The sequence below is a fragment of the Asparagus officinalis genome, unplaced genomic scaffold (genome assembly GCF_001876935.1).
Source record: "Asparagus officinalis unplaced genomic scaffold, Aspof.V1 AsparagusV1_Un69, whole genome shotgun sequence".
In the NCBI taxonomy this organism is placed as follows: domain Eukaryota; kingdom Viridiplantae; phylum Streptophyta; class Magnoliopsida; order Asparagales; family Asparagaceae; genus Asparagus; species Asparagus officinalis.
In genome coordinates, this window is record NW_017972335.1 from 234217 (window position 1) to 240194 (window position 5978).

Sequence of the window (5978 nt, forward strand, 5' to 3'; positions counted from 1 at the left end):
ATTATTTGTAAATCATCATCAAAACAAAAGGATCCAACAATCTCCCTCTTTTTGATGATGACAAATAATTTACAAAAAGATATATATGCATGAAAGAAAATGAATATACAAATTATAATTATCATGCATATAAACAAAAAGAATATACTCATAATATTTCTCCCTGTTTGACAATATTAAAAAGGGAAAACAAAAGAATGGAGAGAGCGAAATCTCCCCATACTAATAAGCATGAGTGAGTATAAAATAAATATAGGGAATGGCTCCCCCCTATCAAAATACCATATTGAATATATACAATAAAAGATCATGGAAAAAATGTGAGCAAACATAAATGAAAAATATACTAAATATCACTCACATACAAAAGGATAATGAGAACACATATGGATGTATCATTATGAAAATGTGTGTCTCAAAACACAATCATAAAACAATGTATAAAATAGATTTATGAAATCACAAGAAAAAAAACACGACTTGAAATGATAAATATGTTGGTTCGGTGATCCCGTGCCATCAAAAGTTTGTAGCGTCGGGACTTCAAATTTTGGAGGATAAGGGGCTGCATCCCATTCGACAGGATAGGGTCTGACAACTCCCTCATCTTGGAGCTCACTTCTGTTGGCCATGGCATTGAGACGGGCTTCCAATTCTTCCATTTTGACAGACTGAAGATTATACTCGTTCTCAGTCTCTCTTCCTTCATCAGAGGAAGATTCCAGGTTGTGAGCTTCTTGGTCAGAAGCCGTGTCATCAACTACATTTCTCTTCCCTTTGCTTATGTGAGGTCGGGATGAAGACGTTTTTCCTCTCCGGGAAGATTCTTGCCTGGGTGGCGAATATGTCTTCTGAGATTTGGCCTTGTCTGTGATAATTTGAGTCAACAGGGCCATGACTTCATTGATGGCCTCTTGCTGAGATTTGAGCATGGTCTCCTGCTCATCAAGTCTCTTCGCGAGATCTTTATGGCTTTCTGTCATATAGGCGGGAGCTTTCACGTTCAACAAAGGAACTTGACGATTGAGACTCCGCGATGGCTAAGTGTTCATCATCGGAATTGGTTCCTCTGGCTAACCTCCGATAGTTGACAGGGAGAATGGCTCCTGTTCGCGTCCGAGTGCGTTGGTAGAATCCTTCAAACTCGTTAGCGATTTCTCCGACGGTCGGCGAACGACTTGTCTCAGAGTCATCGGAACTAGGACCTGAGGCTTTCCCTCTGTTGATCACATTGATAGTGACCTTAGGATATTCGGTCTCTGGAGAATTCTTCCTGTGCGAATGTCGTCATTGGTTAGACAAAGCAACGTCTATTAATTGGTCGAACACCAATGGTTTGGCCGCATATGAGCAGCATTGATATCCCGAGAGGACCATAGGAACCAGCCGTTCACATTGGAATGAACGAATGACTTGCTGCATCGGTCTTTCTCTCGATATGAACTCTCTCAAATCTGTTGTAAAGATTCGAGGAGAATTACTCACTGATCGTGAGGTTTGAACTGGAACCCCCAGTCCATGATTGGACAGGACTGGTTCTTGGTGAATATGGATCTGGTTGAGATGCCTTGAATCCATAAACTTCTTATATCCGTCCCTCAATCTAGTCACGCTACGCAGAGTATTCGGGGGTCTCGCTGCACGGTATACACCAACTTCTGTATTGGATTTGGAACTTGGGACGCGAAGGTCGCGTTTGGCACCTGAGACGCGAAGGTCGTATTTGGCACTTGAAACGCGAAGGTCGCGTTTTGGTTTGGCGACATGAGGGTCGTATTCTTCATTGTCGACGCGAGGGTCATGTTTTGACTGGGAAACGCGAAGTTAAAGTTCGCGTTCAACGAAGCCTTGAGGTCCGCGTTTTGGCTGTAAAACGCGCCATTGAGGGCCACGTTCAGTCTGGTTCTTGCGAAGTTCATGTTTGAGCTCATAAACACGAGGCTTGTGTTCTAAAGTGGAAACACGAAGCTCAGGGCCGCGTTTAGGCTCACGAACGCGAAGCTCACGTTGGTTGGAGGATCGACTTTCAGAGAGGGGACTGTATGAACAGTGCAACCCCCAGGGGAGACAGCCCTTTGATGAGTCGGTCACAATTGGAGCTTTAGTCTCCTTAGAAACTTTGTGGATCTTACGCATAGCCTTGGGGCTAAGGGATTCGGAGGAGAGAGCCTCCTCGAACTTGGCTTGATCGAACTCGATGATCAGAGTTTCAACGGTCGTTCCAATGAGCATGACGTCGGATTGCACCACCACTTCTTCGTCAGAGAAGCTCTTCCCCAGCGGAGTCGCTATCTTTTGTTTGTTAAAAAAATTGTAATAAAGAGAATAAAAGAAACTTGACTGGTATTTCTTTGATTCCGGTTATAATTTGATTACAAAAGAGAAGAGAACGAATTTGGTTCTCTCCTTTATTTAAAACTGGGTTCTTCTTGGTAGCAATGGAATGCCTCCTTCGATTGATCGCGTCGAATTTGTTCTCCGTTGACGATCCGCACGTCTTGATTCACTGGAACGATATATTCTCCTCACGATTTGACGTTGTGGAGAACTTGCGTGGCAAGTTTGAAACTCTTGATGAGTTGATAACTCTGAACGAGTTTTAACTCTTGAAAAGAGTTGATTTGAACCGAAAGTTCGGTTGATAAGCCAAGGATGAAGGCTTCAAGAAACTTTGTCGCTGCAGGAAGCTCCAAAGGATGAATGTCGATCTCTCAATCTATGATGCTCCAAGATCTCCCCCTTTGCTGCCAAGTCCCAGATCCGAAAATGCCAGCCGAAAAAGCCTTGAACTCCGGACCCAAGAAGCCAACATTGAACTCAGTTGAGTTTACTCACTTTTATAGGGGATTAAGGGGGTGTAACCACCCCTTAAATCACTCCTAAGTGGGGTGTAACCGCCCACAAATCATGGGAACCGGTTTTGGAACCGTTCAGCTCATGTTTGAACGAGTCAAACGCGCACGTCGGCATTCAGGACCCTAACTCCGCTTTTTAGAATGAAGATGCGGAGTTGGGTACTCACTGGGCATTGAAAAACGCGGGTCCGACCCCAGCGTTTTAATGTTGTAACGCGGGTCCGACTCCAGCGTTTTGATGTTGTAACGCGGGTCCGACTCCAGCGTTTTGATGTTGTAACGCGAGTCCGACTCCAGCGTTTTACTGTTGACACATGGGGAGGACCTCCGCGTTTTGGTGTTGATACACGGAGAGGACCTCCGCGTTTTGGTCTTAAGAGCGTGGTGATGAGTTCCGCGTCTTGCTTTGGAGAGATTATCAACAAGTAATCTCTTTTGTCATAGCGTTGCAAAGATCATTGTCTTGTAATCTTCGTCTTGGCTCCTTGAGAATATGAGAGTCGTCAGATTGTAACTCCCGATGTTTGATTGTGAATGCTGTTGAACTAAAGCTCTCATCGGTTGTCGTGAAGGTCGTCAGATTGTAACCTTCAGCAATCTACGCGAAAGTCTTCAGTGTAACTTCCATCATCGGTGTTTGATGGGGGATAAGCTATCTATTGTGATTTTTAGACAGCCTACATTAACACAAGGGTGAAACAAGATATAAATAAACAAGAGTGATAGTGAGCAAATAAACAATGCAAACACACAATATGATCATGGAGTTCGGACCTTCCGTCCTACGTCTCTGCTTCCCACTCCCGGGGAGAAATCCACTTCACACCGAGTTTTTAACGATCATCCGAAAATGTTTATACCTCAGACTCGGTTTTTTAGTTCACCGAAAACTTTACAATCACTCACAATGTAAACACACTAACTACCACCTCAAGTGTTGGTCTCTAGCACGTGTCTCCCTGAAGTGTTAGGAATTGCAACCTCTCTCTAGACATTACCACCTACCCACTCCTCTTGGGACGACCCCGTCTCTCACCACACAGTCCTTTTGGTCTACTAGTGTAATTCAAAGTAAATCCTCACAATTTACCGCACAAATATACTTCACACAATTATAAATACACTTCACACCCTCTAAGTGTTGGTCTCTAGCCCGTGTTTCCCTCAAGTGCTCGGAATTACGGCCTACCTCTATGCTTTACTACCGATGCCACTCCTCTTGGGACTACCCCGTCTCTCACCAACCACTTCTCTCGGTGTCCAAGTATAATACAATATGCAACTCACAATTTAGGCTCTCTACAACAAAATGTTCTCTAAACAAGGTGAGAACTTAATAAAGCATAACTCTAAGTCACAAACCCACAACCCCAAATTATACTATGAATGTAAATACAATAAGCTCGTGTGTGAACAAAGAGATAAATCAAAACAATCTAAACTCAATATAAATCTAGCTTATGGAAATTATAATTTAAAACAATAAATAGCTAGAATGAGTTTAGGAAACTTCTCTGTATGATAACAAGAGGGAGAGAGAGAAGAGTTGAAGCTCAAACACAAATGGTGATCTCCTCTAGCTCTTGTGAAATTATCTTCACAAACTTGAAACACTTAAACCTTAAACAAAACTTGTAAACTCTTTTTAAAACTTTTCTCTTGTTAGGTGGGAGAGGTAAATGCAATGGGGTATTTATAACAGCCCAAGACATTAGCCAAAAACCCAAGGAAATGACCAAAAACCCATACAAAAACAGAATCTAGAAATAGTCGTTACTATGCAACAGTCATATTTATAAGTCGACTTGCATTCGACTTAGTATAAGTGGACTTATAATTGACTTATAATAAGTTGACTTGAAAGTTCACATAAGTCAACTTGCAGAAGAAAATTAACACACAAAACTCAGGTTATAAGTCGACTTGTATAATTCATAGGTCGACTTAGTATAAATCGACTTAACAGTTCGTATAAGTCGACTTGGCCGAGAGATTTTGCACATTCCAGAGCATTTCATAAGTCAACTTATCAACCCTGATAAGTCGACTTATGAACATGCACAGACACTATGCATGTCCAAAATCTGGCTTTTAAACCTTGATAAAAAATAGCAAATAAAATCCAAAAATTATAAAACTTTGGAAAATGATTGTAGACATGGTAATACACATGTTATAAAAACTAGTTTTTAAAAAACATCTCCCAAATGAGAAATCTCTTTATTTTATAAAATAGTCCAAAACATGTAAATAAAAAACACTTGTTTTTAACATTGGACATAAACCATGTTTTGAAACTCTATAAACTGATTTTATAGACTTAAAAAAAGATATAAACTATTGTTATGAAGTCTATAAACAATGAATACAAGATTTTCATAAATACAATAGAATATGAAACATATGAGTATGTATATGAATATATTTTTATTTTATATCTATGAAATTAAACCAAACCAACTTATCCACATAAAAACAAACATGTATGAATATAAATATTTATTTATATGCTTGTAAAAACTTTGTTTGTAGATAAACCAAAAATGTGTATATATATAACTATATATATACATAGAAACCAATAAAATATGTGTGTATATGATATTGAGCTTAGAGTACTTAACACGTATAATATAAAACCTAAACTATTTACCCAAGCAATGATCTTGATCTTTAATAAGCTCTTTTTGGTAAACTTATGGATGAAGCTTGAACTTGGATCTTCAACTTGAATTGCATGGCTTCACTCCATAATTCCACCAGCCTCCATTGGATATGATCATAAATACACAATTTCATCCATCCTCCAACATGTTGTTTGCCTAGAATAAATATAAAACACAAATACTAGACAAATAACATTAGTTATAAATTGTTTGTAAATTATCATCAAAACAAAAGGACCCAACAAAATAAACTATAAATGCTCTAAAGATTGATAGAAGTTGAACAGTAATTCCAGTGACTAGGAGGCTATACAAATTCAAAGTTAACAGAAACAGTCATGGCTTTTCCCTTAGCTCCATTTTGATGCACCATGATGAACGAGTACATGAGACTTAGTTCACTCATTTCTCGAGTAGGCATCACAAGCTGATTTGAGCTAATATTGAATTGTTTGCT